This window comes from Papio anubis, chromosome 13 (assembly GCF_008728515.1).
Source record: "Papio anubis isolate 15944 chromosome 13, Panubis1.0, whole genome shotgun sequence".
Taxonomy (NCBI): Eukaryota; Metazoa; Chordata; class Mammalia; order Primates; family Cercopithecidae; genus Papio; species Papio anubis.
The window spans coordinates 63328773-63355964 of NC_044988.1; the positions used below are offsets into that span (position 1 = coordinate 63328773).

At 41.3% G+C, this 27192-nt stretch overlaps 1 protein-coding gene across 8 annotated transcripts in view; it reads left to right on the forward strand.

Moving 5' to 3' along the window:
- UNC13B (unc-13 homolog B) overlaps positions 1–27192 on the forward strand; it is a 232897-nt gene that overhangs the window by 148241 nt on the left and 57464 nt on the right. The window contains exon 1 of one of the 8 annotated variants that reach the window (XM_031654839.1): positions 16328–23372. The exons of 6 other annotated variants lie outside the window; for them this stretch is intronic. The gene's annotated coding sequence lies outside the window, so the exon portion shown is untranslated. Of the gene's footprint in view, positions 1–16327; positions 23373–27192 lie in introns of those variants that run through there. One more of the 8 variants, XM_009188556.4, reaches the window with a different exon arrangement.

Sequence of the window (27192 nt, forward strand, 5' to 3'; positions counted from 1 at the left end):
TCTCTCTGCAGTCCAGGCTGATGGAGCAACCAACACCTGGAACACTGCCAGTCACAATGATAAAAAGAAGGGAAAGATAACAAGTGAAAGAAAATATAGCAAGTTGTACTTTGGCTCTTAAAACTTCTACCCAGAAGTTATTAATATCGCTTTTGCTCACATTTTCCTAGCTAAAGAAAATCATGAAACCAAATTTAACTTTTTAAAAATAATTTCAACTTCTATTAATATTTTAGATACAGAGGGCTGGGTGCAGTGGCTTATGTCTGTAATCCCAGCAGGAGTTTGAGACCAGCCTGGCCAACATGGTGACTCCCATCTCCACCAAAAATACAAAAATTAGCTGAGTGTGGTGGTGCATACCTGTAATCCCAGCTACTTGGGAGGCTGAGGCAGGAGAATTGCCTGAACCCAGGAAGTGGAGGTTGCAGTGGGCCAAGATCATGCCACTGCACTCCAACCTGGGTAACAGAGTGAGACCCTATCTCAAAAAAAAAAAAAAAAAAAATTAGATACAGGGGATACCTGTGCAGGTTTGTTAACATAGGTATTTTGCATGATGCTGAGATTTGGGGTATAGATCCTGTCACCCACATAGTGAACATAGTACTCAGGTAGTTTTTCAATCCCTGCCACCTTCCCCCTTCCTCCCTCTAGTAGTCTGCAGTGTCTGTTGTTCCCATCTTTATGAGTACCCAATATTTAGATGCCACTCATTTTTTAAAACTTTTTTTTAGTTTTATTTTTTTGAGATGGGGTCTCACTCTGTCACCCAGGCTGGAGTGTACTGGCATGATCACAGCTCACTGCAACCTTGAACTCCTGGGCTCAAGCAACCCTTCACCTCAGCCTCCCAAGTAGCTGGGACCACAGGCATGTGCCACTATGCCCAGCAAATTAAAAAATTTTTGTGTAGAGATAGGGTCTCACTATGTTGCCTAGGCTGGTCTTGAATTCCTGGCCTCAAGCAATCCTCTTGTCTCGGGTTCCCAAAGTGCTGGGATTACAGGCATGATTATAGGCCTGGCCCCTGGCTTCCATTTATACGTGAGAATATGCGATATTTGGTTTTCTGTTCCTGCGTTAATTTGCTTACAATTACGGCCTCTAACTGCGTCCATGTTGTTGTAAAGGACATTTCACTGTTTTTTATGGCTGCATAGTATTCCATGATGCATATGTACCACATTTTCTTTATCCAGTCCACTGTTGATGGGTACCTAGATTGATTCGATGTCTCTGCTATTGTGAATAATGCTGTGATGAATATATGAGTGCATGTGTCTCTTTGGTAGAACGATTTGTTTTCTTTTCATTATATACCCAGTAATGGGATTACTGGGTTGAATGCTAGTTCTGTTTTAATTAAAGTGGAGCAGTATGACATACTTTTAAAGAGATAGAGAAGGATATTTGTCAGTGGCTTTAATGTCTACTCCCAAAAGTATATGCTTCCTATAGGGAGTGTAGCAATTTATACTCCTACTAGTGATGTCTTAAGAGTGATTTTCTCTTTCCTAACCCATCAGTAATGTGTCAAACTTTTGGATTTTCACTTATCTGCTAGGCTCTTTTTGCTACCCTGTTTAGGTGAGATGCTTCCAACATATAGAATTACTTATATTTCAGAAATTCTCAGAGACTTTATATTTGCTGTTTCCCACGCTTAGAATGCTCTTTCTCTTAATTAACATAGCTAACTTTTCATTCACATCTTTTAAAACCCAGTCACATGTCAGTTATGGGGTAAAGTTTCTAGAATCTTTGCATATTTTTTTCTACTGCATGATGATGTAATGGAGTTACTTCTTTACTGCTATGTCTTTCTTTTCTGTGTACTTCTTGTAAGATCCTTTAATGTCAGGCTAAGCTTTTTAAGGCTGATATTCTAGAGCCCAGTATGGAATCTGGCAAACTTTGTTTAGCTAACCTTTTGTGGATGCCTAACCAGCCAGAGATGCCCCACATCATTTCCACAGAAGTCTCCATGTGCATCTTTATCTTCTAATTAATACTATTTGTAATTATCCCCAAGGCCCAGCACTTAAAGTCAATAATAGCAGAATATTAACTATTAACATTAGCTAAATTTTCTTATATAAGCTTTATGTACATGAACATAAATTACTGAATTTAGATCATAATATGTGTGGATTTAAACATTTTTTTCTCACTTTGTTTTTGTGAGCTTTATTCTGGGTTATTAAATATTTTTGAAAACATGATTTAATGACTTTATTAATAGATTAATATTGTCATATAGATATTTTATAATATTCCTCTTGTTTCTTTCTTTTCTTTTCTCCTCTTTTCTTCTGAGACAGAGTCTTGCCCAGGCTGGAGTGCAGTGGTACAATCATAGCTCACTGCAGCCTTGACCTTCCAGGCTCAAGTGATCCTCCCGCCTCAGCCTCCCAAGTAGGGGAGACTACAGGTGTGTGCCACCACGCCTGACTGATTTATTTATTGTAGAGATGGAGTCTTCCTCTGTTGCCCAGCCTGGTCTTGAACTCCTGGGCTCAAGCAATTTTCCTGTCTCAACCTCCCAAAATGCTGGGATTACAGGCATGAGCCATCATACCTGGCCCCTCTTGTTACTATTATGAATAATGCTATGATGAGCATCATTGTGCATACATCTGTTTTCATTTCTGATTATTTCTTTAACTTAAAATAGATTAAATTACTGAGTTGAAGGGTATAATTTTTTAAATTTAAATTTTATTTTTATTTTAAATTTTATTTTTTAAATAGAGATCAGGGCTCGCTACATTGCCCAGGCTGTTCTTGAACTCTTGGCCTCGGGTGATCATCCTGTGTGGGCCTCCTGCAATGCCGTGATTACTGGTATGAGCCATCACACTCGGCCTCAGGGGTGTATATCTATATATATATATATCTATATTAAGACTTCTGACAAACTTCTTGATTTATTTTCAGAAAAGCTTTTCCGGTTTGTACTTTCAGTATTTGAATGTGCTCTACCAACATTAAGTATTCTAATTTTAGAAAATTTTTGCCAATTTGACAGAAGAATGGTATAGCATTGTTTAATTTGCATTTCTTTGATTATTTGTGATTTGAATATTTCTCCTAAGTTTATAGGTCACTTATACTTCTTCAGCTAGTATTACATCAAAGAGACTTTGAGAATCATAGAAACCTAGCTACACTTATGCTATTCCTATAAGATTGTCAGCCACTTGAGGGAAGAGGTTATATAGAGTCATCTCTGTGTCTTCTGGGCTGGCTGAGTACATGAACATAATTGAGTACATGGCCATATGTACTTAATAAGTGTTTGATGACATTGCTATTGCTGATGAGGCAGTAATGTTGGTAGTGTGAGTGGGAGTGGATATGAATCTGTACCTTATTTGGCTTAGCTGCAGAAAAATCTGGGGGAGGAGGTGAGACTTTAGCTCTAGAAATGGAGATTGCGGTGGCAGCAGGTGGGTGGGTGTTCCAGGTGGAAGGGACAGTTCAGGAGAAGGCATGGAGATAGGCCAGGAAGAAAACTTGACAGGAGCTCTTGGGTTGTTGAAGAAAGCTGAGGAAGGAGAGCCTTGGTAAGCAGGGACAGAACTGAGCAAATAGATAGGAAGCCTGGGTTTAAATGGAGCAGTCTCAGGAGAGGTAAGATTACAGCTGCCAGCCTGAGAGGTAGATCAGCATGTTCTTAGGGGCAATCATTAAGACAGAGAACAAACTGAAACTCTTCTGCAAAGTTCCATTCTCACTTGTTACTCCCTCCCAAGAAAAGTGACTTCCTTCTTGTTCTATGATTGAAGCCTCAAAAATGGGTCCCTTGGGGAAAAATAATGAGGCTGAAGGAGAAGGCTTTTGAGAACCACACCATTTAGACTTAATTGCACCAGGGAAATGCTCTTTCCATAATCTTAAACTCTGGAATTTTTTCTGATCACGTCTGCCTATCTTCTCAACTCTTTGCCCTCATGGAGACTACCAATTTCCAATCCCTCCTTTTCCTTACAACTTTGCATCCCTTGCCCTAGCCATTGCCATTTTGACATTTTTTTAAAAATGGAAGAATGTTTTGAATAAGTAATAAATTTAAAATATAAAATTGAAAAGGATATTACATATAGATATGTATTTATAAATATATAATGCACAGTTTCCCTACTTCAGATTCCCAGGCCCCCCCATCTCCTTTTCCCCGTCTTATTGTTATTTGTGTCTCATGAATTAGTCCAGAGTTAATCCATCTATTTATGAGCATGTGTGTGCCCCCAAACTTGTATGTGTATTTTGCACACATTGTCCTACACCTTGCTTTTTTCATTTATTGCTCTATCTTGGAGATTTTTTTCCTTATTAGTATAAATAGAGTTCATGCTCTATTAACAGCTGCATGGTTTTTCTGTTAGTATAAATAGAGCTACTGCTTTGTAAATAGCTGTATAGTATTTCTTTCTGTAGATGTGTTATAATTTATATACTCTGTCCCCTACTGATGGATCTTTAGGTTGTTTCTAATGTAGTTGCAATACAAATCCTGTACATGAGCCTGAATACTTCAAGACTTATCTTAGCCACAGCTTTTGAGACCCCTCTTCAAACTTCATGGTAAGCCCTACCCAAGAACAGGCCTTACTATTGCTTCACAAACCAGAGTGACCTTCCCTGGCCCTAGCTGCTCCTCTGAATGCTGCGAGACAACCCTTGTTCTCAATAGACCGTTTTTGCCCTCTGGGAAACTGCAGTGCCCTTACCTGATATCTGAGACCAGAACCAACATGTTCTCTACCTTGTGACCTTGACTGGACCTGGCTGTTCCCTGAAGCCCTCTTTGATAGAGACTATGCCTTTTATATGCCCTGTGCATTACTGGGTCAGAAGTGAGGTTTGGTGTTCTCTGGCTCCCTCTGCCACTTCCAAGCCATTACTAGATCCTTGCCTAACCTGTTTCTACAGCCACCTTCATTGTTGCAATTAGATTGCAACTTTCCCATAATTCCCCATTTATTCATTTCCCATAATTCCCCATTTGTTCCCCATTTAGTACCTGCATCACAGTTTTCCTTTTTAATCTCAACTCTTGCAATAATAATAATAATAATAATAATATCATTATAGTAACCACATTTATTGAATACCACTATGTCTAGGCACTATATCTTTACATGCATTACCTAATGAATTTGGTAAAAATAATTCTGTGAATTAGGCTTATGTTATTAGGCCCACTTTATAGATTAAGAAACTGAGTGTTTAGGAAGATAGAAACTTGTTCAGGATCACCCAGCTAGTAAAATTCAAATCTAGATCTATTTAACTTCAGAGCTTGTCTTTTTAACAGTAATCTTAGAACCCTACTTTCCAAAGCATATTCCACAGGACTCCAATTTCTAGAGTCATTAATAGGTATCATATTATACAGGGTTCTATGACAAAGAAATTTGGGAAACACAGAATCCAACAGAGCACAAAGCCAATGGATTGCCTTATATCTTAGGACTTTTCAGAAACTTGAATATACTTAGGCTTATTGTGATTATTTAAGAAGGGAATATAATATGCACAGCTTTATTGCAGACTTATTTGACCATGAAACACTCTTCTAGAGACACATTATGTGGGACTAGTTTTCCAAGGAATATATTTGCGAAAAGTCTGTGTCAGAGATTCCATTGTCATTTCATTAAAACTGTATTTGTGAAGGTCATCAGTGAGCTCTTAACTGATAACTTAGTGGTTGCTTTTCAGTCTTTATCTTATTGAACCTCTCTGCAGTATTTGACACTTCTGAACAGTCCCTCCTGTTTTAACATCTAAGAAACCATCTCCAACTCTCCTCTTTGATCTGTCTTCAGTCTCTTTTCTGATTTCTCTGTTTGCTCATTTCTTAAATGTTGTTCTTTCCAGAGTTCTTTCCTCAATGCTCTTTTCATATAAATCTATACATTTTTCTTTTGAAATATCATTTATTATGTCACCTATCACCTATATGTGGGTTGCTCTCTTATCTAGCCCAGACCCTAAACCCATATTTCTAACTACTTCTTGGATACTCACTTGTCCCATCAGCATCTCAAATTCAGCTTGTCCCAATCAAAAGACATCATCTCTCTAAAACCTGTTTTATGTCCTGCATTTTGTTTCCGTGCTTCCCAAATCAACCCTGAACCCACTAGAAGTGATTGGGCTCCTGAGAGATAAGAGAAAGCAAAGACATTCTTTCTAAGATGTAGAAGAATGAGGAACTGGAGTTTCACTTATCCTCAGAGGGAGAGAAGGATGAGGTAACTATCTTATGCACATAAAAAGTACTCCATAAATATCTGTTGGCAGGATGAATGAACAGGATGTAGAGTAAGGAAGCTTGTTCTTTTGCATTCTGGGCAGTTGAGTTGTGAAGAGGAATGAGGTGGGTTTTCTTGCCTAAAAATCTCTAGAAAAGGAAAGGTTCATACCCATACTTGCCTATTCTCACTTTTGGTTGAGAAAAAAAATTTTTTATTTCCAAATTTTATCTTTTACCTGCTACCCATGGCTCTTCCCTCGGCTCACACAGCTTGCCTCCACTTCCTTTTACTATTCTAAGTGACATAGAGACAAGGATACACTGCCGTTGTACTCTTGCAGCCTTCTCATTCAGTCCTACTTTCATACCATTTCCCCTCAGTGGCTTGACAACAGATTCTTGTTCCTTTGTTTTTAGTAACAAATATTTTAAAATTCAGATATAATTAACATAACATAAAACCATTTTAAAGTATACAATTAAGCACAACCATCACCACTACCTAATTCCAGAACATTTTCATCACCTCAAAAAGAAATCCCGTACCCATTAGGGATTACTCCCTATTCCCTTTTCCACCAGCCTGTAGCAACCACGAAGTTACTTTCTGTCTCTGTAGATTGTCTGGACATTTCATATCAATGGATTCTTATCATATGTGGCCTACTGTGTCTGGATTCTTTTATGTAGCTTAATGTTAAGGTTCATCCATGTTGTAGCATGGATTGGTACTTTTGGCTATTATGAATAATGCAGCTGTGAACATTCATGTACAAGTTCTTGTGTGAACATAAGTTTTCAGGTTTTTTGGGTATACACTTAGGAATGGAACTGCTGGGTCACATGATAACATTGTTTAACATTTTGAGAAACTGCCAGACTGTTTTTTGAAGTGATTGTGCTATTTTACCTTCCCATCAGCAATGTATGAGGGTTTCATTTTCTCCCCATCTTTGCCAACACTTATTGTTTGTCTTTTTTTATTATAGCCATCCTAGTGGGTGTGAAGTGCTAACTTGTGATTTTGATTTGCATTTCCTTAGTAACTAATGATGTTGAGTATCTTTTCATGTGCTTATTGGCCATTTTTATATCTTCTTTGGAGTTTAGCAGTCTCCTCTTAAACATAGAGGATACTTCCCAGACCCCAAATGGGTACCTGAAACTGTGGATAGTACCAAACTTCACATATACTATGTTTTTTCCTATACATATGTATGATAAGGTTTAATTTATTAATTTTAGAGACAGTCTCACTCTGTCCTCCAGGGTGGAGTGCAGTGGTGCACTGCAGCCTCGAATCCTGGGCTCAAGCAATCCTTCCACCTCAGCCTCCTGAGTAGCTTGGACTATAGGCATGTACCACTACACCTGCCTAAGTTTTTATTTTTTAGTTTTTTGTAGAGACAAGAGCTGTGTTGCCCAGGCTGGTCTTCAACTCCTGGGCTCAAGTGATCCTTATGCCTTGGTCTCCCAAAGCACTGGGATAACAGATGTGAACCACTGTGCCCAGCCAATGTTTAATTTATATATTAGGCACAATAAGAGATTAACAACAATAACTAATAATAAAATAAAACAGTTATAACCATATACTGTAATTAAAGGTATGTGGATATACCTTTAATTATATAATTATATTTAATTATATATAATTAAATAATATATCTCTCAAAATGTATTGTACAGCAGGTAATTTTGCAGGTAAGCAAAACAGTGGCTAAGTAGGGACTACCATAATGTCTATTCAAATCCTCTGCTCATTTTTAAATTGGGTTATTTGACTTTTAGTTGTTGAGTTGTAAGAATTCTTTACATATTTTGGATAGAAGTCCCTTATCAAACTTATGATTTGCAAATATTTTCTCCTACTCCTGTTCCTTTTTAATTTTTTCAAACCTCTTTTGAATTTGCCATGTTTTGCCTTAATGATGCCTTAACGTGCAACCTTTCTTCTCTTTCTCTTGCCTGTCTCTGGGGAAATTGGCCACAGCAGCCAGGCCTCTGAAGCAATAAAGAAGAGCTGTTTTTTTTAGGGTGTGGAAGTAGCTTGCCTAGTTGGTCAGTGTATTATTAGGGTTCTCCAGTGGGAGAGAACCAATAGGATATATGTATATATGAAAGAGAGTTTATTAAAGAGAATTGGCTTATGTGATTACACGGTGAAGTCCCATGATAGGCTGTCTGCAAGCTGGAGAAAGAGAGGAACAAGTAGAGGCTCAGTCTAAGTCTGAAAGCCTCAAAACCAGGAAAGCTGACAGTGCAGTCTTTAGTCTGCAGCTGAAGACCTGAGGGACCCCAGGAAGCCTCTGGTGCAAGTCCCAGAGTCCAAAGGCCAAAGAACATGTTCAAGGGCAGGAGAGGAAGCAAATGTCCACATGGGAAGAAAAAAGAGAGCCAGAAACCTCAGCAAGCAAATTTATTCCACCTTCTTCCACCTGTTTTGTTATAGCTGCACTGGCAACTGATTGGATTGTGCCCACCCACATTGAGGGTGGGTCTTCCTCTCCCAGTCCACCAACTCAAATTTCAGTCTTCTGTGGCAATGCCCTCACAACACCAGAAACAGTACTTCCCCAGCCATCTAGGCATCCCTCCAGTCAGGTTGACACCTAATATTAACCATTACAGTCAATGAAAGCATGTTTTGGAGCATCACAGCCATGAAAGCATGTTCTGGAGCTGCCAGCTCATGTAGCATCCTGATGGTCTCAGTCCCTCCTTTCCTCTTCTCTAATATACACATCTAGCTCCGTCCTTGGAATTCAACCATTTAGGTAAAGACTAAAGTTGTCAGTAGAAAAGAATTCAAAAGATGAAGCTAAGTAGATGACAACAGTGATTTCTTTAGGAATAAAGCTTCAAATTTTCTTTTCTTTTACTTTTTTTTTTTTTTTTAAGACCGAGTCTCACTCTGTTGCCCAGGCTGGAGTGCAGTGACCTGATCTCCACTTACTGCAAGCTCCGCCTCCTGGGTTCACGCCATTCTCCTGCCTCAGCCTCCCAAGTAGTTGGGACTACAGGCGCCCGCCACGACGCCCAGCTAAATTTCTTTTGTATTTTTAGTAGAGACGGGGTTTCACCATGTTAGCCAAGATGGTCTCGATCTCCTGACCTCATGAGCCACCATGCCCGGCCCCGAATTGTCCCCTTTCTTCCCCTGCCTTTTAAATATCCGATACCACTGAGTTCCTGATTTCACCTTTTCCTCCCCTCGTGGGCTGAGTTTGTCCCCACTCCCACCTCAAAATTCATAATGTTGAAGTCTTAACCCCAGGTATCTTAGAATGTGACGTTATTTGGAGATAGGGCTGTTAAGTGGGTAATTAATATAAACTGAGGTCATATGGGTGGGCTTTACTCCATTATGACTAAAGTCCTTGGAAGAAGCAGAAATGAGGACACAGTCACAGAGAGGAAAGACCGTTTGAAGAGAGAGAAGTTGGCCATTGACAAGCCAAGGAAAGAGGCCTTGGGAGAAATCAACCTTCTTGGCATCTTAATCTTGGATTTCTAACATCCAGCATTGTGAGATTTTTTTTTTTTTTTTTTTTTTTTTGAGATAGGGTCTCACTCTGTTGCCCAGGCTGGAGTGCAGTGGCATGATCTTGGCTCACTGCAACCTCCACCTCCTAGGCTCAAGTGATCCTCCCATCCCAGCCTCCCAAGTAGCTGGGACCACAGGTACATGCCACTATGCCCAGCTAATTTTTTAGATTTTTTTGTAGAGATGAGATTTCGCTATGTTGCCCAGGCTGGTCTCGAACTCCCAAGCTCAAGTGATCCGCCCACCTCGGCCTCCCAAAGTGCTGGGATTACACCATGCCTGGTCCAAAATAAATTTTTGTTGGTTAAGCCACCCAGACTGTGCTACTTTGTTTTGGCAGCCCTAGAAAACTAATATACCTCCCATGACAGAAGAGGGAAGAAGGTGGCACAAGCCTCAGTATTTCTCGCCTGTAAATCTTTGTTTCCTGAGGTCCACTTGGTGGGAAATGGGGTTTCCAGACTGCTAGACACAGAGCCTAAGAGCCCATTCACAATATTGTATCTTTTGTATCCGTTTACTGTTAAATTGTTGCTAACAAAATTTAGGGATGGATAGAAGTGCAAAGAACTGGGTTTTTGTATTAGCTCACCCTTAAAATCTGAAAGAACTAACATTCATATTTATTGTTCTTCTCAATTATAAAATTAGGGGACAGTGACTTGTTCTCTCTCACAGGGTTCTGGTGAGATTATAGAAAAATGCATTTTTGAGTACAAAGCTCTACAAGCATTTGCTTAAGAGTCTCTAGCCAAGCTTCTAGTACCTTCCAGAACTGTTGGCTTTCAGGGATCTGTCATGACCTTTGTAGCCTAGACCTGAGGCAACTGAATGACCCGTCAAAGGTCATTGCTGACCATGGCTGGAACCTTTGCTGCTAAGTAAGGATCCATTGACACTGCTGCTTTTTTGGCTAATGTGGCAAGCAGCCAATACCATAGGATTTCAGGCTTTTATAGAGATCTAGGCCACCAGGTCTCCCTTGTGGTAACAGGATTCCTAGGGTAACTTATCTATGGATGACTCCAACTAGGCTATCTGGTATGTTGATGCTTCTCTGGGACCACCAAAGAAGAGGGAGAAGTCAATGGAAGCCAAAAGCTGACCTGTGCAATGTGGGAACATTTTCAAAGAGCAGCTTTCATGTACTTGTCAGGAGCAATACTGATTTTTTTGTTTGTTTATTTGTTTTACCTCTGAAATATTCTGGACACATTTATGGTCTGGATCTGGATGTTCATCAGTGGTCGATCTTCTATAAACCTTCTGGTTCTGGGCTGTTACTGAGCCTGGTGAATTACAGGATATCACACCTGGACTGGGATTTGGGGCAGTGGATTGTTTGGAGGGGTGAATTTGGCTCTGGTTTCCAAGGAGCACACAGAACATTTCGAAGGGATGCCGTAGTATCATCAACCTGTCCAGAGTTAGTGAAGGGTATCAGATACTGGCTGCAGGCCTTAGCTCCAGCTGTTAGGCATAGTATCTATAAAGGGAGGTACATAGTTAAATCTTATGGAATAAGTCAGATTCTTATACAAAATTACTCGCTTCCAAGTAATAAGCAAAGCACCCTTTCTCACTCTCTACCACCACCTTCTCTGATTCCTGCTGCTTATTTGACCATCCAACCAATGAGAATATTCATTGCTGGCTGTTACTCTGTTCCTCTGTGAGAAAAAATCCTTTTGCCAAAGTTACCCAAAAGGATGCAACTTAAGTAATTATTCAGGGGTTTTTTTTGTTGTTTTTTGTTTGTTTGTTTGTTTGTTTGTTTGTTTTTTGAGACAAGGTCCCTCTCCGTCACCCAGGCTGCAGTGTAGTGCCGTGATCTCGGCTCACTGCAACTTCTGCCTCCCAGATTCAAGTGATTCTTGTGCCTTAGCCTCCCATGTAGCTGGGATTATAGGTGTGCATCACCACTGCTGGCTAAATTTGTATTTTTAGTAGAGATGTGGTTTCGCCATCTTGGCTAAGCTGGTCTTGAACTCCTGGCCTCAAGTGATCTGCCCGCCTTGGCCTCCTAAAGTGCTGGTGTTACAGGGATGTGCCACTGTGCCCAGCAATTTTTCAGTTATAAATCAAGCCCCTAATAAGTGGATACTTTTGGGTACTGTTGGGGCTATATGTAAGACATTTTCCTATTCTCCAAGAGCTTATAGGCCAGAAGGGAGGTAGAAATAATTAACAGTTAAGTATTTAAATACTTTTTTCTCTCAGTCACTTTTTCCTCATCCTTATTTCTGTGAAGCTTTCCATAATGTTTTTAAAACTCCCTTTTTTGGTTTCCTATTTTCTTTTCTTCTGTTATTCTTAGTTTCTCCCAATTCTCTTCCTTCCTTAGCTCCTGCCTCATTTCTTGCTACAGTCTTCCCTCAAGCTTCTCTTTCAGTCTCAAAGCTGCATCTCTTCAGCCTCTAATCAATAATCTTTAATTAAGCAACTACTCTATGGAAGGTAGTGTGCTTGGTCCTACCTACTGTGCTAGGTAGCCAGTAGGCTTCCAACTATGTTTGTTTGTTTGTTTGTTTATTTGTTTATTTAGATGGAGTCTTGCTCTTGCCCAGGCTGGAGTGCAATGGTGCGATCTCAGCTCACCTCAACCTCCACTTACCAGGATCAAGCAATTCTCCTGCTTTAGCCTCCCAAGTGGCTGGGACTACATGCATTAGTCACCACGCTTGGCTAATTTGTTTTGTATTTTTAGTAGAGATGGGGTTACACCATGTTGGCCAGGCTGGTCTCCAACGCCTGACCTCAAGTAATCCACCTGCCTCAGCCTCCCAAAGTGCTGGGATTACAGGCTTGAGCCACTACACCCAGCCTCCCAACTAGCCTTTGTAAGCAAATGCTCCCAAATCTAAGCCTTCCCTTTTTAGGCTCTATTCTTCCTGTCTAGTTATCTACTAGTTATTTTCACTGTAATTTCCCAATGTTTAAAACTTCCCTCTTGAGCCTATTCCTCTTCCTTTGTTCTCTATTTATATTAAAGTCACCATGATTCTACTAGTCACCCACTCAAAATCATGGTGTCAGTTTTTATTCTTCATTGTCTCTTGCCTCCCACTTAGATCATTTGCCAGATCTTGCTCTTTTTTTCTTTGTGGTTTCTTTGATCAGTCTCTGTCTCTTCTCTGTTTCCCTTTGTGTTCAGGTTCTCTTTATTGCTTAGACTATAGTATTAGTCTTCTGATGGTTTCCTTGCTTTTATTTTTCTTAGAAGCCATTGTATATATTACTGCCAGATTTATCTTTCTGAAATAGAGCGTGAGTCATGGCTACCTTTTATACTAAGGGCTCAACTTGGATGTCACATTCTTTGAAGCCTTTCCCAACGTGCCCAGGCCAAGTTAGATTCTCATTTTTTATCTTTCTATAGCATTTCATATGTAATCAGCTTTGATGTTAATCACATTGTCCTGGAATTATGTGAGCATTTGCCCTCAAGATTATATATTTCTTAAAATAATATACTTTGTATGATTCTTTTTGTATTAAGTTCAGAAACAGGCAAAAGTAACCTGTGGTGTCAGACATCAGGATAGTGATTACCTTTGGGGGTGGAATTTGTAGTGATTAGATATGAGCACAGGGGGCTTCTGGAGTTCTGTTTACATTGTTTTCTTGATCTAGATCCTGTTTACATGGATGTAAAAGTACACTTTTGACTTGTTTATGTTATAATTATAAGTATATTATAATTCAATAAAAAGTTTAAATAAAAGCTAAGTGAAAAATAGCATTAAAATACAGAATAGAGAAAATGTCTAACTCTATATCCCTGATGCCTGGCACCCAGCAAACTCTTTGTAGATGAGTGAGTGAGTGAGTGAATAAAGAAGTGAATGAAAGTTTATCTTCAAAAAAATTAATTTTTCTTTGCATTGGTAATTAAATTATAGTCTCAACAGAGCCTGAGTTTGAAATTTGGCTCCACCACTTCTGGCCTATGTAACCTTAGGCTTAGGCAAGTAACCCAACCCTTTGGAAACATAATTTTTCCATCTCTGAATATCATAGCTGCCTCAGTGGATGGATAATAATATCATACATGTAGAGCAGGGCCTGGTGTGTTGCTGGCATTCAATAAATGTTAATATCCTTTTCTTTCCACACCTTCCTCCTTCTCCCTTTCATCTCATAACCCATGCTTTATCCTCTGCCTTAAATTTCCTTTCCTCTTAGTTTCTACATATCCAAATATTATCCATTCTTTGGATCAAGCTCAGATACCATGCTCTTCACAGAGCCTTCTCTGATTCACATCCAAACCAGCATTTCTAATGCTGGAAATATTTTCCTCTCTCAAATTCTTGTACATTTTATCTGTGTCCCTTATGATACATATTAGTCACTCTAACCTTGCTGAAGGCTGCCCTCACATTTCAGGCCCAAAGAAGAATAAGCACTCTAATTGGGCTAATATGCTGGAGGCAGGAGCTCTGTCATTTGGAACAAACTTGGGAATGAAAAGGTAGGTTGAGAAAACTGCTTTGGACTTTTGATATTCATTTTTTTGTTTTGTTTTGTTTTTTGAGATGGAGAGTCTTGCTCTTGTTGCCCAGGCTGGAGTGCAGTGGCGTGATCTTGGCTCACTGCAACCTCCTCCTCCCAGGTTCAAGTGATTCTCCTGCCGCAGCCTCACAAGTAGCTGGGATTACAGGTGCCCGCCACCACAACTGGCTAACTTTTATATTTTTAGTAGAGACATGGTTTTACCATGTTGGCCAGGCTGGTCTTGAACTCCTGACCTCAGGTGATCTGCCCTCTCTGGCCTCCCAGAGTGCTGGGATTACAGGCATGAGCCACTGCACTTAGGCCTGATACTTGTTTTTCTACCTCCCCTTACACTGGGAGAAATTCAGATGTCTATTAAAAAATATGGGCCCAGGGGCGAGAGTTTAAGTTGCAGACTGTTTGACCTGCCTTTTGAATTGGTTAAAACCTCTTCTGTTAAAGAGGTCTTTTGGCCCAGCTTGGCTTATCAAGGTAAAAGGCCATGCAGATGTTTGAGTCTAAAGTCTTAGGAATTAAGAGTAGACATTCACCTGGAGTATCTTCTCTGCCTAATATCCCTAGTGCACGTAGGTAGAAAAACAGTTCAGGGAAGATCCTGTTCCTGGCCACTTATTTTCTTATTATTTCGGCTTTCTACATGTGTTTTCCTTGCATACATACAGGCTTTAAATCCTTTGCTAGATAGTACTTGAGGTCAAGAACTGATCACCAATTCTTAGCATCAATTCTTCCTGATACTTATTAAAAACTCAGCAAAGATTTATGGAATGAACACTTAAAAATATTAAGTGGCCAGACGCGTCGGCTCACACCTGTAATCCCAGCACTTTGGGAGGCCGAGATAAGTGGATTACCTGAGGTCAGAAGTTCCAGACCAGCCTGGCCAACGGAAATCCCCGTCTCTACTAAAAGTACAAAAATTATCCGGGCATGGTGGCGGGCGCCTGTAATCCCAGCTACTTAGGAGGCTGAGAGGAGAATCGCTTGAACCCAGGAGGTGGAGGTTGCAGTGAGCCAAGATTACACCACTGCATTCCAGCCTGGGTGACAAGAGTGAGACTCCATCTCAAAAAAAAAAAAAAGAATTAAGTGGTGTTACAAGGCCCTAAATAATTGGTTGCAAAAGAAATGATTAACTCTTTTAACTAAAAATAGTTGCCACAGGACTTTAAGGAACAAGCCCTTTGGATTAGGCTGATCAGAGACATCTTCTCAGAGGAATTCCCAGAGGATACTAAGTTAGCAGTTAAGTATCAGGAAATGGCCAAGAAATAAAATAACATGAGCTTCTAAAGATGGAAATCAAGGGATAACTTGCTTCCTGTGTTTGCAAGCGTATGTCACGGGGAGATCCATGGCCTCTTGCAAGTGGCATGTTGTGTTCTTCCTGTGGACAATGCAGCTGCCACTATGCCCTGAAGTGCAGTCATATTGTAAGACTTCAGTAAAACTTCCTGAAGCCAAAGGGAAGAGGTAAGTTGTAGCCCATTCCTTAAACTTCTTCTTCTCTTTGCTGGATGTCACCTTCAAGCATGCTAAGGAAATGTGTTATTCAGTCCTCACCTGAGAACACTCAGACTTAAACAGCCAAAGAAGACAAGTTGGGAAGATCATTTTAGGTGAACACCAACCTCCTGGAGCATTTGTTAATGACAGATGAGATAAAACCGTTGACTGATTTCTCTCTAAAATATTCTTCTTCTTGGCTCTTTTTTTTTTTTTTTTTTAAGTAAGAGACAGGGTCTCACTCTGTCACTCAAGCTGGAGTGCAGTGGCACAATCATGGCTTATTGTAACCTCAAACTCCTGGGCTCAGACAGACCTCCTGCCTCAGCCTCCAAGTAGCTGGGATTAGAATAGCTAGGACTACAAGGACGTGCCAGCAGGCCTGGCTAATTTTAAAATTTTTTTTGTAGAGATGGGGTCCTCCCCATGTTGCCCAGGCTGGTCTTGTATTCCTGGCCTCAAACAATCCTTCTGCTTCAGCCTCCATAAGTGATGGGATTACAGGCCTGAGTCACTGTGCCTGGCCCCACCTTTGGTTTCTTCATAGCATTTCTCTTTCTCTGCTTGCCCCTTAAAAACTTGATCATTCCCAGGCTTTGTTTTCTACCTCATTTTCTTCTCTAGTTAGTCTTATCCATGTCCTAACCTGTAACTGATAAATCCCAAATTACTGTCTCTACCTCAGTCCTCTTTCATGAGCTCCAGACTTTTTTATCCAGCTGCCTGTGGATATTGTCACCTGAATGTTCATAGGGCACTTCATACATTGTGTTCAAACTGTACTCATTATCTTTTTTTTTCTTCCTCTTCTATATATCCTTTCTTACTAACCCATCAAACATAAAATCTAACACTCCTCTCCCTCAGAATATATAACATGGGTATAACAATGCCTCATAATATAACATTTCCCCTGTTAGATTATGAACTTCTTAAGGGCAAGGATTGTATCTTTTCATTATGCCTGTTAACAAGATGTTGTAACTTAATAGGTGTTCATTTATTTTTTGTTTTTTATTTTATTTTATTTTTTTGAGAAAAGGTCTCGCTCTCGTCACCCAGGTTGGAGTTCAGTGGTGTGATCATGGCTTACTGCCACCTTGACGCCCTGGGCTTAGGTTATCCTCCCACCTCAGTCTCCCAAGTATGGGACTACAGGTGTACTAGGTGTTTATTTATTAACTTTGTAAGATATTTTTATGTGGAGTTGTAGTAGTAATTCTGAAAGGCACGATATTAGCTTGCTAGGGCTACCATAACAATGTACCACAGACTGGGTTGTTTAAATGAGAAATTTCTGTCTCATAGTTTTGGAAGCTAGAAGTCCAAAATTAAGGTGTTGGTGGGGTTGGTTCCTGTGGAGGGCTGTAAGGGAAGGATCTTTATAGTCCTTATTGACTTGTAGATGACCATCTTCTCCCTATTTCTTTTCACATATTCTTCCCTCTGTGTATCCCTATGTTTAAATTTCCCCTTTTTATATCATATTGGATTAGGGCCCACACTAATGACTTCGTTTTAATGTGATTGCCTCTTTAAAGGCCCCATCTCCAAATAAGGCCACATTCTGAGGTGCTGGGGGTTAGGACTTGAACCTCTGAAATTTGGGAGAACAAAATTTATCTTTGTTCGTTTGGGCTGCTTTAACAAAATACTTATAAACCGGGTAATTTATAAACAACACCAATTTATTTCTCACATTTCTGGAGGCTGGGAAGTTCAAGATCAAAGCACTGGCAGATTCAGTGTCTAGTGAGGGCCTATGTTCTGGTTCATAGGCAGCACCTTCTCACTGCATCTTCATGGTGGAAGGGGCAAAAGAGCTCCTGTGGGCCTCTTTTATAAAGGCACTAATCCCATTCATTAGGGCTCTGCCTTCATGATCTATTCACCTCCCCAAAGGCTCACCTCCTAATACCATCACCTTGGGGGTTAGGATTTTAACATATGAATTTTGGAGTGACACAGACGTTCAGGCAATTCAGCCCATAACAGGTACCAAAGTAGTTTTTCATGTTTATTTACACATCTTATCTTCTGACAAAGCACTTGGAAAGGTTCCTACCTTCTCACCATCCTGATGTTTACTCTCTGATGGCACTCTAGATAGGGCCATCTGGAAACAGAAAGGATGAGATGGCACATTAAGTGAGTTCAAGGGGTTTGCTTTGACTAAAGTTAGGGTATTGGGAAGCCAAATTCCTCTAGACGTGGACAGGTCAAGAAAGAACTTTGATAACATGGCAAAAAACTAGGACTTTTTTTTTTTTTTTTTTTTTTTTTAGCACAGTCACTCATGGATTTTTAAGAAAATGAGTGACAAAAACTTATGTACATCTTAGAAATATCCCCCTAGCAAATTATGCATCATGGATCAAGGGTAAAGAGGTGTGAGTGGGAGGTGGTTCTGAAGGAGTGGAGACTAGGGAGAATGAATATTTTGCAGTAGTTGAAGTGAGAAATAAGCCTGGACTAAAGATTGCAGAGGAGACATCGATAGATAAGAAGGTAAAATAGATTACAACAGAGGCACAAAGGGCTTTGCAGGGGCTTCTCTCACTGGGTAAAGAATTAGAATATATGAACTCCAATGATCCAGCATCTGAGCAGAGAATAATCTCTGCATGGAGTTGATATGGGTGAGCTGGCAGCCTAGGGCTCTGAACACGTAGTTCTCTCTTCTGACTTATCTAGTTGAGTGCTTCCCTTTCTTTCCACCATGCTTCCCTCTTACTGTCAGAGATCCCCAGTGGAGGATACGTCTCCATTAAGTCTTCTTTTCCCCTTTGTACATTAGCTACCTTCCTGTAGCTCAGTACCTCATATCAGATATTTTTGAACATTTGGAGAGTCCTATAGGGAAAAACCCACCTCTCTGGCGTCTCTTCGTTGAATCTCAAGACACTTGAAACTCATCTGCTGGCTAGGGACGTATTTCCACAAGACTATAGAAACAGGGGCCTAAGCCAAGAGAATTCTCCAGATTTGGGTTTGCCCTGTATCTTATTCTTAGATATATCTTAGAACAAGCCACAAAGAACTGAGGGGATATTTGATCAATATGAACCCAGTTAGTTTCCACTTAGTACAAGAGGTTTGTTTCTCCCTGTGATTTCAAACTTTGGATTCCTTTTAGAGGATCCTCAGTATATGGCCTCTTTGTTTCCTTCAGGTATAGAGATTGAGGCAGGGCCAATGCACTCTGTGGCTTGGGCTGGGAGATATATATAAAAACAAATACTACTTTAGGACCGGCATTAGTCCTAAATCTGGGAGCTGTGACTATTGTTCAGGTTTATGTGAGAGAGCAGTTAGACATTTAGGTTTCTTATGATCACGAATTGTTAATTATTTGATCCTGAAATAGATGTGGGGCCACAGCCTTTGGAGAGACAGGCTGAAAACCTAACTGGTTAGCTGGGCAGTTCCAAGAAGTTTGTCAGCTCCTTATGTTCGAGTTTCTGCTAATCAGGGATGGTCCTTGACCTGATTGTAGGACTAAGACTTGTCAGCAATTTATGACTCTTAGGGCCTGCCCTGCAGCTTGTCGGGTGTGATTAGGTAACAAAGCAGCTATGTCTTAGTGCATCAGTAAAGTCAGCACATCTCTGCCAGGCTCGTCACTCCCCTAGGAAGGCATGCTCCTCAGGGAAGGAGGAGGATTACCTCACGTTGCCCATCATTCTCTGCTGCATATGGTTTCTCCACGGTGTAGGGAGGGCATCATTCTACAGGGGGAAAAATGACTTTTCTTAGCCACCAGAAAAACCATCCTCCTCATGAAATAAATCCCAGCTGTGTGACTATATGTCAGGCTTTTCATGTTGCTTCTGGCTTTCCTTAGCAGTAGAGAAGGAAAACAGTCACAAGCTGACTCCTGCATGATATAGACATTGGCCGCACCCATCCTTTGTACCTCGCATCTGTGTTGTTATTGGGAAATAAGGTAAGCACCTGCTGGTCCTGACCCAGCCTGTCTCTAGCATTGACACCTGAAAAGGCAGGCCAGGTTTGGAGCAGGCATATTCTTTGCTTCTGGACCAGTTGTATCTGGCGTCAGGGAGACTTAGACTGGTTTGTGTGAGTGGGGAGAATTGTGATTGGTGAGGCCCTCCTCCAGTATTCCTGTGACACCACTCAGTTGCTTTAGCTGAAGATGAATTTTGTATGCCAGGTGGTTTTCTGACTAACCCACCCATTCGGCTCCCCTTTAGAACTCCTGCAGGTCTGAACCTTCCCACAACTCTGCGTGAGTGTCAGTGTATCATGTTGAATTTCCATCTTGACTCATCTGTCTCTAGGCGAAGATCCCTGCAAGGATTTAAATTGGGAACCAGACCTTGAGAATGTCTGTTTAGAGCATTTCACAGCTTCTGGATAAATGCCTTTTCCTTCTTAACCCAATCTGTTTTTCCAGTTCTGCCCAGCTAGCTCCTGAGCAGCCTACTTTGAGGAAGCTCCCCAACTGAGGTGGGTGCTGTGCTATTTCTTAACTCTAAAAAGCACCCCATCCTTTCGGCCTACTCAGGCTTCCCCAGGGCCAGATCCACTGTGACGAGGGGGCTGCATTGTTGTTCATGTGGCTCACAAAACAAATTGCCTGCTTGTCCCAAAGAGCTTGTCTACTGAGGAGTCCTGATGTCCTTTGGCCATGTGGTGTCTGGCACTCTGTGGGCCGTGTAGAGCAGTGGCAGAAGTGGCCATGCTCTTTTACAAGAGCTTTCACTGACTGTTTACCACTTCCCCACTTACTCTGTTTCTTGCTTTTGCTGGAACGTGGGAAGGTGGAAGGATACAAAGGTAATTTGTGGTCAAAGCTGCATGAGCTCTCCTGTGAAGTTTGAAGATTATAACTGGAGATAGCAGATTTGTTGTGCCTCATATGCTAACCATGTCTTCTATTGCCTGAGCCTTTGTTTTTCTGGGAAGCCCAAGCTGCTTAGAAAAATGGGTTGAATGTGTTTGGGTGACAAGACAGGGTTCCATTAGCCTCAGGAATGCCATCTGGAGACCTTAGCCAGGGCTTGGGGACACTTTGTCAATTAGGCAGGAAGAAGTAGGTTCTTTTGGCAGGGTCCTACCTCTGGGGAATCTTTCCCACTCTTGAAAGTTTGAGCTTCTTCTTAGCCTAGGAAACCCAACCAAACCTGATAATGACAGCCACTGTTCTGGGCTTTTTACGAGTGGCTGCAGATTTGGGGGAGGGCATTCTAATTTAATCAGTCTTCCTATATTTCTTGTTTTAAACCTTTTACCTCCTTCTTCTGGCTGAAGGATGGGAAACTCCACAGTAAATTGGCTGTGACTTCCACAGAAACTTGACAGTTTTCAAGTTATTTTTTTCCTCTGTATTTAGATGTGGTTATAGTTGTGCTGTCAGCCCTTATCTCTTCTGTCATCTAGCCAGCTCCCAACTAGGTTAGGAGGTACGTGCTCTGCTGTCAGTGTTGGCTGCATAATGAGGTGGATGGCTAAGAAATGGGTTGTTTAGCATCTCTTGGAATCTAAATTTTCTTCCTTGGTTGAGGGGGAAGCAATGTTATTGGAAGAAGGCAGTAGGGAGGCAAATGTTGGCTCTGAAATCAACCCTTTCTTCTCAGGATCTTGGATAAGCCAAATAAATCATCCTTAATTTAAAAGCTTGTTTTATCTACCATAAAGGGCTGCAGGTTCTGCAATGACAGATCCTAGGATGGCCCCCATAGACTGAGTACCTGATTTGTGGGCTAAAGAGGCCATACTGTATTGTGGATTGCCATGAGGAATGTTGCAGGGCGGCAGAAGTCACAAGGTTTGAGAACCTGATCTGAACATGCTGGGTAAATTAAACTTGCCCACCTACTGTTGGCCTAAGGAGGAGGAGGGCCTTTTCTCATTAGATCAATCTCAGGGGAGACACAAGAGGAATGACTTCACTGGATTGTTACTGGCGGATCAGAGCTCTATATTGAGAAGGATTCTGAGGTTATCTAGGTTTGTTAAGCGATGTTTTTCATGTCCTGTGGTTGCAGAGTGGAAAGGGGAGATCATGTTTCGTGTGTTTTGGATTTTATTCTCCAGAGTTTCAAGGGGTCCTGGCTTGTGCCCGGACATTATGTTGCAGTGAACAACTTGAGTGTTCTTTGAAGATAAGGACATTCAATTTCCCAGTGAGTCCTAACTAGAATTGTTGAATTATTAGGAATTAGAGTCACATGAGAGCCACCTGCCTAGTGAGTCTCCAGGGAGATAGGGCATCCATTGGCAAAGAATAGTTATGAAATTTGGGGTCAAAAAAGGGCCCTGTACCTTAGGCAGCTTTGTGGTCACTGTGGTATCATTTTAGGTTACTTTGTTCCTAATTCTGGATTCCAAAACCATCTTTGGTCTAGGCTTCTGCAGTACAGAGTTCATCTCAGCTCACCTAACTTCCCCTCCTTCTCCCTGGTTGTTGCTTTGGCATAGCCTGAGGGAGCTCTTACTTTCCAGTTGGTTCTCTTGTGGCGGCTGTTCAGTAAGAACTGGACTAGATGTCTACTCCAAGAACATGGCATTGTGTGATTTTAACTGCACTTGATCACTGTACCTATTCTTCAGCTTTGCCAAATGCTGACAACAGATTATATACACACGAAACCAACCAACCAACCAACCAACTTAGAGCTCGTCTCAGTAGAAGGGAAGAGTCCCTTTATATTGTGCTCCAGCATTTCCACGGCTGGCATGCTGCATTCTGGCTTCCCTCTGAGACTAGGAGCTCCTGAAAGTATAGGTCGCCATCTGTGTCTGTTTATATCCTATAGCCCAGATGTGAGAGGTAGATAGGGGAAAAGAAAGGAGGGAGGAGAAGAACGAGGGAAGGAAATGGAGGAAGGGAGAGAGTAAGATCTATATTTAGCGAAAGGGAGAGACACTTACCAAGGGTGTGTGAGTGAGCTTGCTGGCAAGGGTTGTGTGTGCGTGAGTGTGCTGGGAAGGGGGTGTGTGCGCCAGGAACGTGTGAGGAGGGCTGGTGCCCTATGGGAGGTTGCAGGCAGGAAGCAGCTGGAGAGGAGGAGGAGCAGCAGCAGGAGCAGGAGCTGCCCTGCTTTCTGCCTCAGTCTAAAGCCCAGAATCGATTGAGTTAGAATTCCACATCCAGTTGAAGTTTGGCTGCTGTTGCCTTCAGCAGGCTGATCTCAGAATCCCCCTTGCCAGAGAGGTGGACCAGATTAGATTTCTACGTTTGCAGCCAGTGAGACTCCTGCCCAGCCCTTCACTGAGGGGTTTTTTTGCAGGGCATTGTTTCTATCATCAACTTTGTACCGTGGAGCCAGCCAGCTGGGTACAACTGAGAATAATAGCTCCTTGGCTCTGTTTGTCGGTTGGGCAAGCAGTGGAGTTTTGGCTCAGAAAGTTCATCCTGTGGCTTCTCTGTCAAACCAAGGAGTGCTCCTGGATGGATTTCCTCTTAAAGACAGCATTTGCATTCTAAAACTTGAGAATTCATGATTTTAATGTGTGTGGTTTTTTTTTTTTAATTTCTTTAACCCTTATTTTGGTTGCAGCAGCAAGGTAAGTGGTACCGAGTGTGTATGACTGACTGAACGACAAGCAGGGACAAAAGAAAAGCAATTGTGGGTGGAATATGGAGCAGCTACATTAATTACATAACTGCTTGAGTCAACTTGCTGGTGAGGGGGGTCATTATAATGAGTGAAAAGTAGCATATGCGGCCCTGGGGTAGAATCTTCACATGCATGTGTTTGTGTGCTGATAATCTGACCATCCATTCCTCTGTGGTACTTTATGTATATAGATAACCCAGCCACCCTCTGGATGTGTGCATACTCATATACAAATAATCTGTTTCACCCTTTTGATGTGTCCATATGTGTTAATGAATAAATGACCTGTCCATTCCTCTCCTGCATGTGCATATGTATAGACAACTCATTCATTCAGCTTGCATATATGAATATGCAAAATTCTTCTCTCTCTACTTGCACATACATATATAATCCATCCCTTCATCTCCTGTGTGTATGCATGTACTCAAGTAACCTTTCTGTTCTTGAATATATTCTGTATCCTTTCCACCCTTCCTGTGTGTGCGTATGTGAGAGAGCGAGAGAGAGACAGAAAGAGGAAAAACCACCATCCTAATGTATTAATTCATCCCTTTCATGTGTGCATATGCCATATAAATAGAAAAGTCATCTTGAGTTTTCTCAGTCTTGAATGTATGCACACATGCGCAATAAACAGTGTGTCCACTTGTGTCTTGCATGTATGATAAAAGAGCACTAACTTTGCAGATTGAAGGCTCACTTTTAAATCCTAGCTATACTCAGTGACCTTGGTCAAGTCATTTAGCCTCTCTGAGCTTCATTTTTCTCATCTATGAAATCAGTATAATCAGAACGATAACAACCCTCCTGCCTCACAGGGTTGTTGTGATGATAAAATAGGAATCATATAAACTGAAAATTCTAAACAAATATAATCTCTTACTACTATGTGTCCCTCTAGTATGAGTTGGATAGGACAGCATACTCTTGGTCCAGTTGCACTGAAATTATGTTCTTGTCTGTGAGAGGTTGCTAAGCCTTCTATGTGAAGGGGAAGCTTCTGTTGAGGTAACCAGGTTTATCCTGTGGTTTTCTGCAGAGTGTTGGAAAGAAGCAGGGTACCATGAAAGGGTCAGGTTGAGAGGGAGAAAAGCTCTCATCTTCTGCAGGTTGGGGCCTTGATACTTTGTTCTTTGTAGCCTTGAGGAGGATTGAACCTCACACAAAATGGAAATGGGCTGCTTCCAGCCAGGATCAAAGTGAGCAGGTGAAAAGATGAGTGAAAGAACGTAACATTCGACTGCCTCTGAGATGACAGTGTACCCTTTACAGCGAGCTTCTACTGCCAGCTTTGGGAGGCTCTCCAGAGTATTTCCCACCCCGGAATTCTAGACCCGTGCTGTCCAATGTGGTAGCTACTATCCACATGTGACTGCTGAGTACTTGAAATGTGGCTAGTCTAATTTGAGATGCATTCTAAACATAAGATACATACCAGATTTCAAGAACTTAGTATTGGAAACAAATGCAAGTATATGATTAATAATTTTTTATATTGATTACATGTTGACATAATACTTTGGCTATTGGGTTAGATAAAATATATTAAAATTCTACCTGTTTCTTTTTTATGAGACTATTTGAAATTTTAAAATGACACATGTGGTTCACATTATATTACTTTTAGTCAGTGCTACTCTAGACTCACCCATCACTAGCACAAGGATTGGGGCAGCTTCTCCAACTCGGGGTGGGGGATGGGAGCCCCGTCACAGCATCCCTGGGATAACAGGAACCACGGCAGGGCCTCTCCCTGCCAGTCTCATACACTGGAGAGATACCAGCTAATTGACAGTCTGGCAGAGACCAGTGCTGCCATGTCCCCACCCTCTTTTTTTTTCCTCTTTTTTCTTTTTTTGTCCTGAGTGAGTTCCCAGAGAATTTTAAGTACAATTGGGGGAATATTTCCACCTTAGTTTTACAATGAAAGAGGATTGTAAGCCATCAATCTAGAAGGAAACCTAGAACTTGAATGCAGCATATTGTCATGGAAACAGAAATGGATGAGAAAATTAGGAGACCTGGATTCTAATTCAGCTCTGCCATCAATTCATTTTTCTTTCCATGGCAATGAATTATCACTGTGTGATAGGCATAGTAATGCCCTGTTCTAGACACTGGAAATTCAGAAACAAATAAGACACAGCTTCCAATGTAATGGAGTTCACACCCGCTGTGGGTCTTTGAATAGGAGCCTCCCATTTAGTAGTCTGCCACAGCAAAACAGATTAATGACAACAAGGGTCTCATTCTAGGTCAAGGGCAGTAGGGCTTTTGAGAAGCTAGAGTACCTGCCCTGCCTAAAGACTTTCAAATTCAAAATTTAGGAAAGCACTATGATGATAAGACTACTCCATAGCCTAGATCACAATGTAATATGAGATTCCAGGCCTAGATACCCTCCAAAGGGTTCATCCAACTATATTCTGGTTTCTTTTATTCAATGACAGGGTTGGTTCGTTTTGGTTTTTTGTTTGTTTGTTTGTTTGTTTTGAGCACAGGCACTATTTTAGGTGCTGAGGATACAGTTATGAACAAAACAAAGTCCCTGCTCATGTTGTAGGATGCAGAGGTCGGGGACGGAGACAGATAATGAAGAAGCAAACAAATATATTATCTATCAGATGGGAGTAAGTTCTGTGAAGGAAATTCTAGAGTACGAGGATAGAGATGGGTTTTTTTGTGGTGGGGTGTTCAGTGAGTAGATTCTCCTGCGCTCATATCTTTTTCAGTCTACTCACAAGAGCAGAAGGTAGTAAGGAAAAAGAGGGCATGTGAGTGTTAAACAAAAAATTATTTTGACGCTTGTTAAATATGGTAAGACAGACTTTATGTAGGGGGACGACAACACTGGGATTTTGTAGTAGGGGTGAACGATTGAGCTCAACTCCAAATATAAGGAAAAGTGGGAATTTAGCCAAGGAGCAGGGTGGGGGATCAGTGGATGGAAATTACTAAGATGAAGTATCAAAGGGGATTTTGGCTAAACTTACTTGACAGGATTTTTGCTGAAGGCAGACCAAGGTGGTAAGATATCAGGGGTAGGGGATAAGAAATTTGGTCAGATATCAAGCATAGACAGATACTAAGGGTGAAAGATGAGGAATTTGATCAGAAATCAAGGGTGGGAATTTTCACTAAAATGACCTAGCTGGATTCTTGTTAAAACTGGACTAAATGGACCAATGTCAGGGGCCTACTCAGAAAGACGACTCAGAGGAGCCCGACTCATGTTTGGACAAAGAAGAGTCTTTGTCATGGGTTAGATTCTGGGTGTGATTGTATTTGTTGTATGGTTTGTTATACTCCTTGGTATAATAAACCTTGCTACTGCTGAAAGAGAGCCCTGGGCAGGGCACAGAATAGCCTGCTCCCCTGCCTGGCATTCAGGCTCCATTATGAGGTATTGATAAGCCCGCCCTCTGAAGGCTAGGTCCGCCCTCATGCCACTGTCTTTTAACTGTATGTTACCTGAGATTGTCTCCCTTCTTGGATATAGAGGCTTGAAGTTTTCTTTCCCTTGTATATGTCTAGCTTCTGGCCTATAAATGGGGCTGCTTTTAATGCTGATGAGGAGGGATGGCAAGTCCTAGGAACTGCAATACTGGGACCTTGCTAAGCCTTTGATCTAGGGCATTTCCCATTCCCTTTGCCTAATCTCCCTTGCCGTATCTCGTGCCCTGATAATTTTGATGATTAACATCCTGAGAATCCCCATACCTGCTGTGGCCCTAGAAATCCATTCTTCTTAGCCCATATTAGCC